Raw genomic sequence first — 10,465 nt, forward strand, 5'->3', positions numbered from 1 at the left:
CTCTGAGTGTTGGTTCGACCGAGTAGACTGCGGGGCCACCTCGGGGAAACTTGAGGGTTGGTTTTACTCGTAGGATGACTCATCTGAGTGTGCCCTGAGAACGAGATATGTGCAGTTCCTATCGGGATTTGTCGGCACATTTGGGCGGTGTTGCTGGACTTGGTTTACCATTGTCGAGGATGTCTTGTAACCGGGATTTCGAGTCTGATCGGGTCTTCCCGCTAGAAGGAATATCCTTCATTGACCGTGAGAGCTTGTGATGGGCTAAGTTGGGATACCCCTGCAGGGATTTGAACTTTCGAAAGCCGTGCCCGCGGTTATGGGCAGATGGGAATTTGTTAATGTCTGGTTGTAGAAAACCTGAAGATGACCTTAATTAAAATACATCAACTGCGTGTGTAACCGTGATGGTCTCTTCTCGGCGGAGTCCGGGAAGTGAACACGGTGTTGGAGTTATGTTTGACGTAGGTTGTTCTAGGATCACTTCTTGATCATAGTTGTTCGACCGTGCTTTTGCCTTCTCTTCTCGCTCTCATTTGCGTTGTTAGCCACCATATATGCTAGTCGCTTGCTGCAGCTCCACATCATACCTTTTCCTTTCCTATAAGCTTAAATAGTCTTGAGCGCGAGGGTGTGAGATTGCTGAGTCCCCGTGACTCACAGATACTTCCAAAACCAGTTTGCAGGTGCCGACGTACTGTACAGGTGACGCAACCAAGCTCAAGGAGGAGCTCGATGAAGATCTTGTCCTTTGTGTTATTTCGTTCTAGTTGATCAGCAGTGGAGCCCAGTTGGGACGATCGGGGATCTGTGTAGCTTTTGGGGTAGTCTTCTTTTATTTTGGTTCCGTAGTCGGACCTTGATTGTATCTGGTTGATGTAAATGCTTTATTCATGTATTGTGTGAAGTGGCGAGTGTAAGCCAACTATGTATCTCTTTCCCTTATGTATTAAATGGGTTGTGTGAAGATTACCTCACTTGCGACATTGCTTTCAATGCGGTTATGCCTCTAAGTCATGCTCCGACACGTGGGAGATATAGCCGCATCGAGGGTGTGACACAATGCGAGACGGCGACGCCATAGCGAGCGCAACAACTCGAAGGACGATGGAGAGGGCCTTGCGGGCCCTACGGATGGTCTGATACAGCGCCCGCTGCTCATTCGGGAAGCCAGGATCATAGGGCCGCATGTCCGCGATGGCATTGTCGTTCACTTGTACACCCATGCTCGTTGAGGAGACGGATGTTGCAGCACATGTCCTCCTACACTGGTAGCTCTTCCGCCGTTAGGGCGTCGAAGTGTGGCCGCACCTACTCTATGGTGAACACGGGATGAACCGGCTTGGATAGTGGCGCCGACTCCTGGTCGGAAGCTACGTCCATTGTTTGATTGTCGTCGCTTAGCTCAGCGAGCTCGCTGGCAAGCCAGCATGTCTGGTTGCTGGACTGACCCACTGCCAAGCACGAGTTTGACTGCCCTGGCCCACCCAGACTTCCTCCCTCGCCCGCGCATGCTTTCTGCCTGAAATGGTCAGCGCCACCCGCCCCGCTTCCCGGTGCAGGCAATTGCTCAGCCTTCAAACGACACAAGTATCATCCGTCCGTCCATTTTCCGCCCACATTAATGATACGTGGTTGCCAAGGCGGCTACTCCGGCGCCACACGTCCGTCCCTCCGCCGCCCACCACTGCTATATAAACTGCTGCGTCGGCCATAGCCGCAGTCATCCACCTTCGTTCCCTTTCTCCTGTCCACACCTCTACTGCCCACCATGGCTTCCTCGCGCTCCAGCGCTCTTTGGGACGGGCGGACGACGGACCAAGCCGGCAGGCAGCCGGAGGATGACAACGTCCTAATGGAGAACATGGTAGTCGACGATCCGGCGCCAACCCCCTCCCCCACGCCATCCTCGCCGGTGTAGTGCACCATGACCATCAGCAAGGCCCGTGCCCAATACATGGACATGGTGAGGCAGAATCGTCAGGAGCAGTTCCACGAGGCGCATGTCGAGGCCCCCTACAACCACCATCTCCTCCAGGAGCACCTACAGGCGAAGGAGCAGATCGCCACGGACCGGGAGCAGCAGGAGGCGCTGCTCGACTCGTACCGCTCCGCCCGCGAGGGCCGCCTTGAGCGCTGGCAGTACCACATGCGGGCGGCGGAGGCTACGGCCACCTACAAAGAGGGTGATGAAGTACGCGAGGCGCTGTTTGGCGAGACTGAGGATGAGGTAGAGGACAATGTCGGCTTCGATGAGTCCCCTCTCCGCTGGCGTCGATGAGGCCCTGCTCCGCTGAGACCCCACGGTGCCAACAACAAGGCAAAGGACACCGTCGGCTCCGCCGATGCCCCGCCCCGCCGGCACCGCAGCGAAAGATTTCACTGGCTTTGGCGAGGCCCTTCTCCGCCGAGGACCCACTGCGCCAACAATGAGGCAGAGGACATCGTCTTCTTCTCCGAGGCCCCAACCCACCGGCACTGAGGCAGAGGACCTTGCCGGCTTCGGCGAGGCCCTACTCCTCCGAGGCCCCACCCCGCCAACAACGAGACAAAGGACATCACCGGCTCAGCCGAGGCCCCACCCTACCGGCAACAAGGTGGAGGATTTCCCCCGCTCCGCCGAGGCGCCGCCCCGCCGGCAATGAGACAGAGGACATCGCCGGCTCCGTCGAGGCCCCGCCCCACTGTCAACGAGGCCGCGCCACACAGAAAATGAGGAAGAGTAGAACATGGTAGGTCGTCGCCGCTCGGGACCAAGTAAGGTCACCGCTGCTACCGTCCGGTTGAAGCCAAGCTAGGCGGGTTGACCGTTGACAGACGATTAGCTTCTTGGCGGTGACATGGAGTCGGAGAGATATGTTGGAGAAGGATGCCGCTTCGGTTACTTAACTGCTGGTCTAGTTGGGTCACTGACACGTGGGCCCAATAGGCATCTGGGCCACATGTCAGTTATGCAACTGCACCTACAGTTAAGTCACTGAAGCTCAGTCCGTTGGAGAAGAAGCTTCTGTTCGGCTCAGCCAGACACAGGTGGGTAGCTTCGGTTAATTAATTATACATCCAGTGCAACCCTTTTTAGTTGAAGAATGTATGAAATGTAATGAAATCTGGCATGTTTATATGAAATCCAATCGTGTATGAATGAATTTAGTTTGATTAGTTCAAATTATTGTATTACTGGCATTGGATGGACATGCAAAACAATATGTACTAGCATTATTCCCAGGGTGATCACCTCGATTGCAGCAGTTTCACATGTACTCCCTCCGGTCCTTTTTAGTCTGCATACAAGCTTTGTGTGTAGTCAAAGTATCTCTACTTTGACCAATCTTATAGAAAAAAGTATGAACATTCACAATGTAAAATCAACTGACTTGAAAGAAATCTAATATGCGAAGTAAAAAGGAATAGAGGGAGTACAAAGAGTTTGAGAAGCTTTTTAGTGTTCCTGTACGTTGCAATCAAACACACAGGCCTGGCTATTCATAGAGAACATTCAAAACAATCGATGATTATGCATCTCAGCGATTCACATGTCAGAGCCAATATTTACTTCACAACTAAAGAATAAAGAAAAATTGATCGATGCTGCTGATAGCAAAGGGCGTCCCATTCGAAAATATCAAACGCATGTCTTCTTGCTAACATCAATGAGCAAAATTTGACAAGGTTGTCCCATTCCAAAATGTCAAATGCGTGTTGTTTTGCATACATCAATGAGCAAACTTTGACAAGGTTTTCCCATTCCAAAATATCAAATGCCTACGATTGTCGAATGGGAAGGGTTTGCCATCAATTCGGACATTGACATGGCACCTCGTGCTAAATAAACCAGCTGTTCTTTTTGTGCAGTTCCACCAAAATCAACCAAATTCACGCGTAGCTTGTATGATTTCGCCTGTATATGTTGCAATGCCTTGAACATATCGGCACCTCCTTTCTTGTGGTGGAAATGAATGATTTGATGTATTCATGAACATTTTGTGCAGTTCCCATTGAAATCAAGCTGAGCACCCCTGTTTGCACAAATACAAAAAAAATTATTAGTATAAAGCAAACTGTACTATGAATTGACAGTTTAAACAGGCACCTACATGGTCCATGTAGAGCACACTTTTAAAAAATGGAACTCACCGGAAAGAATCCTAGAACAACATTGTACTTGTGCATCACAGTAAAAAAGATGGAGATCTGTTAGTCCTTCTGAGCTGAAGTTAGTTTGGTCTTGTGGGGAGTAATGTAACCATCCTTCAACTGCACCTTCCGATGAGAAGATAGACAGGGCGTCTTCATCCTGGCATAATCGGAACTAGTCACTTCACGTACTCCATATTTTTCTTCAGAGGAGGATGATCATGTTGTGCAAAGACAAGACGACAACTAAATGTTAGCATCCCTGTTTGCTCAAAAAAAGGAAATGAAATATTTAAAACAGCACAGATGGAGCACTTCTCAAGGACAATACCACTTTCTCATGATAGTATCTAAATAGTAGCACAACACCAATAGAGATGACAAAGCTCAGTCATATGGATGAAATCCGTGGGCGAGTACCAACCTTTGTCAGGAGGCTTATTGTGTAGAGCATACAGATCAAGCATTTCTCCGGAACCATCTGTTGTTATCTACTATGGTTGCCATGCTTACTATATATTCCTCAATTAGTTTAATGTTTCCAACATCTTCTTGTGCAGTTCCACTAAAATATATGGTATTTTCAAAGAAGATCCCTGCTTGCACAAATAGACATAATTACATATTACATCAAGAGTGGCATCAAGTCAGTGGCAAAAAAATTGCTCGTTCCAGCCATACCAATAAATTAAGATGCAAAACTATATCATTGCTTGTGTCATCACAGTTCCAGTGCTTCATTACAGCACTAGGAGTTGATTTTTGTTTTTCTTCCACTTGTTCTTCCCCTTCATCACTTGGTTCAATAACAAACAAGCTTCGCCTTCAATGTAAGATTTGGCATGTCAATTAGGGTGCACAAGTATAGTACTAAACAACGACATTCATTTTCTGATGGAAGTGGCAAAATACAGGCCAACAGTGGTGAAATATCCTTATCTTACCTCAATGGGATATTACGATGCACATACATATTGGAAGTCTTGTATCCATTTGTGCAGTTCACTAAAATCAAGCAACATTACCATACAAGTAGCTCAACATATGAAAGCACACTTCACAATCATATGAAACAAGGCTAGTACTGACCTCTCAGGACGCGGAATTCAAACAACTCACAAGAAGAAGATCTGAACCAAATTTGCCAACACGGATAGGAAGTAAGATCTCCCCTTGTGCAGTTCCACTAAGATCAAGCAATCAAGCAACGTTGTCGGTGTGACATTTTGGTTGAACTTCACAAAACACGCCTAAAACAAAAGTGTTTTGTGTAGTGCAATAAAAGGCCACAATAGAAACGAGGTGAAGTAGATAACCCTGTTTACATAGAGGTGCAAAGGAAACAACTAGTGGTCAATAATGGTGTATGACATAGAAGCCAACAAAAAGAAGCATCTAACTTATACTCTTATAAAAATCAGAATTGGTGATGATGGTGTGCCTACCATCCTGCAATATAGGTCGTCCGATCTATATCTAACGGATAGGAACGAAACTATGACAATTTACCCGCACTCCTCTCCACATTTGCAGATAAGGCCTTCCCTCGTTCATCATTTTCTCTCACAAGATAAACTACTCATACAAATGCATCTTCATGTTCCGTGCAACGCACGGGCATCTTGCTAGTAACTTATCTAAATGGGAAAGAAAGCAAGACAATAGCATTTCTCAAACGGTGGCATTGATTAATATTAACAGAGAGATTATATTAACAATAAAATTCATTACACATGTAATTTGCTTTTAACTATGGCATTGCATCAATTTACCAGCGGCATTATTAGAGGGTGTTTGTTGACAGGGACTTTTTGGTGTAAGGACTAAAAAAGTCCCTTTCAGTCCCATCTAAACCAAATAGGAGGGAATTTTAGGGACTAAAAGTGGGCATTTGGGACTAAAGAAAGAATACCCCGAGGGAGAGTCTTTTGGGGACTTTTTCCAACAGTTTTCCCTGCCCCATATCACACCTTATCTCTATTTGTTCATTACTAGGGGTAACATGGTCTTTTAGCATGTCATTTAATAATCTCTAGTCCATGTTTAGTCCATGGAACCAAGCAGGTAGGGACTAGGGACTTTTTAGTTGGGACTAAAAAAGTCCTAGGACTTTTTAACCAAACAAGGCCTTGGATTAACAACAGCTAAAGAGTTGCACGGGACAGTGGACGCACCAGCACCGTGTGCATCTACCAATGTGTGAAGGGGTGATGCATAGTTTGTTGCAACAAAAAACAAACAACCAAGGAGCATATTTGTGTTGGTCCCAGTTTTGTTATCTTTAGAAACATTTCCCTATGTGAGTGTAGCAAATCTAGTCCTGCTGAAACTCTATAGCCTTGTCCCCCAAAACAAAAAGATTAGTTCGTTACAGATGTGCGTACTGTGTTTGTCATTGTCTTCCCTTTTCGACCAACTTAGGTGCTGGATAGCTAGTCTGTACTAGTACTTCTACCCTTCCTTTCCTCTTTGAACCACGTCCTAGATTCATGCTATACAACTTTCCCCACAACTTTCCCCCATTCCTTTCCTCTTTGAACCATGTCATAGATTCATGCTATACAACTTTCCCCACTACTTTCCCCTTCCTTTCCTTTTAGAACCATGTCCTAGATTCATGCTATACAACTTTCCCCACTACTTTCCCCCTTCCTTTCCTTTTTGAACCACGTCCTCGATTCATGCTATACAACTTTCCCCACAATGTTCCTGTATTCCTTTCCTCTTTGAACCACGTCCTAGATTCATGCTATACAACTTTCCCCACTACTTTCCTATTTGATCCAACACCTAGATTCGAGTGCAGAAGCGGAAAAGCCCACATGCAGCTAGAGCAATGCATGTGGAATAAGTACATTATACCTTCAGGTTCTTGGGGTGTGGTTCGGTGGGCGGCCAGAGGCTGTTCTGCCCACACTATGTATGGCGGCGAGGAAAAAGGGGTCGGAGGCCCTCCCGCGCCGCCGCTGGGTGAAAGAGAACAGTTGCGCCGGTAGTGGATTCCCTCCCTCGCCGACGGCGACAACGTTAAGCCTCCTTCCCTTCCCGGCGGATAGATCCTACTGGCTCTTTGATCAGCAGTGAGGGGGAGAGAGAGGCCAACGAAGTCTTGTTTAGATCTGGAGAGGGTGAGAGAGTGTGAAGAGAGCAACTACAAGCGTTGAGGCTCCAGCGTGTATATATATAGGGGAGAGAGAATGTGAAGAGTGCAAACCCTAGGAAACAAGTGCCGAGGCTACATCATATACGTGATGAGGTGATTATACGGTCACTACGAGATCGTATAGCTCTGTATCCATCCATTTTGACCAGTCAAAGAATCCTCCTGGCACCGCCTAGATCACTTTCTCTCTCTATCATGCGGGGCCTACATTTCATTGGGTGGAAGAAAGAAGTCAAACAAAAACAAAATTATGCTCAACTGTGGTTATCGAACCTGAGACCTCATGTGTGATGAGCGAACAGGTTAACCAGCTACACCACCCTCATGTTATGTTTAAAGAGAGGGAAATAACCTTTTATACATTCCTGCATTTCGTGTGACAAGCATGATGTATTTTTTTGCGTGGGAGTCATTAGGATTTAAATCATAATCGTGTCATGTGGCTTTGGTTGTAAGGTCTTTTGGGATTTAAAGTAGTGTTGGTAGTACATAAATAATGCAGCCTTAGTCACCTTACCTCTCTCCACGTAGTACGTTGGCTCCCACCAGTCAGAGGGTGAAACAAAAAAATTAATAAGAAAAATTAAAAGTGCCAGCGGTGTATGTTACCTCACACATCTCGCTACTGCTCGTAAACACTGTCCAATTGATCCCTCTATTCGCTCACGTACTATTTTAAGTGAATCCTTATTATAACATGCACACAATTTTGGGCACTTGTATTCAACCTAAGTCAGTGTGCCACCGTATCTCTTACTACTCCCTCCGTCAAGGTGCAGCGGTTCCAAGGTGCAAGCAGATTGGAGGAGAAGGAGAAACTTGACCGGTCCTTCCTCTAATCAAAGCCCTAATTTCTGTCTCTAAATGCAACAATTATTCACAACAACTAAGATATGTAGTTTTAGCTACCATGCAGGGCCACGTATTAACTCGCATGCAAGCCGACTTTGATTTCTTGACTGATCAACGCGTAGTTGCGCTCCATGCATTGGCTTTCCGAGAGAGATAACAAGGCAGAGTAAGGAGCATTTGGTTACATTGCTCGGCTAGCCCAGCTAGCCAGCTTTCGCTTTGCCAACTTGCCTGGTCAAGAGGTTTAGTTCTTTTTCTTACCAGCCTTGCCCCGTGAAAATCATTGTCATGAGTGGGTCGCCAATTTTTCCATGCGTGAAGTTTGCCGTCGGAAGCGAGCCGATCTAGCTCTCCTGAGCTAGCAAGGTTTTTCTAGCCCACAAAAGCTAACATATTTTGACAGTTCCAAATGCCTAACCTTGCCCGGCTAGGCTATAAACTGTTCTTCCTAAGGATCCAAACGCTCCCTAAGTAACAACCACTACTGCAGGATGCTGCTAACGCGACACTACAATCAGAGACCCTTCAACAAAACTGTGTGCGATGCAATAATCTCAAGCGGTGGTGTAAAAGAACCGTCAAAAAAGGTGCAAAATGTTTGCGATGGCGGAGCCATCAAACACGGTTCAAATTTTAGTTGCGTGTGCGATGCAGGGCATATGGTTCTGTCCAATGAACTGTTTGCGACGAGGCAGAACAAAACAAACGGGTAGCCTGATGAAGGCGTGTGCGATATACATCATACGGTTCACTCGGATGAACTGTTTGTGATTAGGCAACACAAAAGAAATGGTTAGCCAGATCAAGGTGTGTAATTCAGGGAATACGCTTCAGAAGGATTAACTGTTTGCAATTAGGCAACAGAACAGAAACGGGCCAGCCAGATCAAAGTGTCTGTGATTGATGGCATACACTTCACATGGATGAACTATTTGCGATTAGCCTCTTTTGCCAGTGTCATCCCGCAACTAAATGAGAGCAATGTGAAGCTCCGGGCCGAGTGCAACCTACTGAGGGCGAAGATCGTCGGAAGTGCGGAGCAGCAGGAGGAAACCGCTACCTTGTTGAAACAATATTACGAATTTTAAGCAACTTGATCATGAACATGTTGCACAGGCCTGGGAGAGAATGAAATTAATGATATGTAATTGCCCTACTCATGGTTTAAATTTGTGGATGATTATACAAAAAATGTATGCCGGGTTGAATTTTGCTTCTAGAAATCTTTTAGATTCAGCCGCGGGAGGCACCTTTATGGAAATAACTTTAGGAGAAGCTACTAAACTCCTAGATAATATTATGGTTAATTATTCTCAATGGCACACTGAAAGATCTACTAATAAAAAGGTGCATGCGATAGAAGAAATTAATGTTTTGAGTGAAAAGATGGATGAACTTATGAAATTATTTGCTAATAAGAGTGTTTCTTTTGATCCTAATGATATGCCCTTGTCTACTTTGATTGAGAATAATAATGAATCTATGGATGTGAATTTTGTTGGTAGGAACAATTTTGGTAACAACGCGTATAGAGGAAATTTCAATCCTAGGCCTTACCCTAGTAATCCCTCTAATAATTATGGTAAATCCTACAACAATTCTTATGGCAATTATAATAAGATGCCCTCTGATTTTGAATCTAATATTAAAGAATTTATTACTTCACAAAAGAATTTTAATGCTATGATTGAAGAAAAATTGCTTAAGATTGATGATTTGGCTAGGAACATTGATAAAATTTCTCTTGATGTTGACTCTTTGAAACTAAGATCTATTCCACCTAAGCATGATATCAATGAGTCTCTCAAAGCCATGAGAATTTACATAGATGACTGCAAAGAAAGAACCGCTAGGATGCGTGCTAAGAAATATGCCTTTATGAGAGCGTGTTCTTCTAGTTACTATGAAAATAAAGATGAAGATCTAAAAGTTATTGATGTGTCCCCTATTAAATCTTTGTTTTGCAATATGAATCTTGATAATGATGGGACTGAATATGACCCACCTTTACCTAGAAGGCGTTCCAAGAATTCAGAATTTGTTGATCTTGATGCTAAATTTGATAACAGTGGGATTGAAGAAATTAAAACCCTAGATGTTGCTAAACCCACTATTATGGATTTCAAGGAATTTAACTATGAAAATTGCTATTTGATTGATTGTATTTCCTTGTTGCAATCCGTGCTAAATTCTCCTCATGCTTATAGTCAAAATAAAGCGTTTACTAAAAATATCGTTGATGCCTTGATGCAATCTTATGATGAAAAACTTGAATTGGAAGTTTCTATCCCTAGAAAACTTTATGATGAGTGGGAA

This window comes from Triticum aestivum, chromosome 2A (assembly GCF_018294505.1).
Source record: "Triticum aestivum cultivar Chinese Spring chromosome 2A, IWGSC CS RefSeq v2.1, whole genome shotgun sequence".
Taxonomy (NCBI): domain Eukaryota; kingdom Viridiplantae; phylum Streptophyta; class Magnoliopsida; order Poales; family Poaceae; genus Triticum; species Triticum aestivum.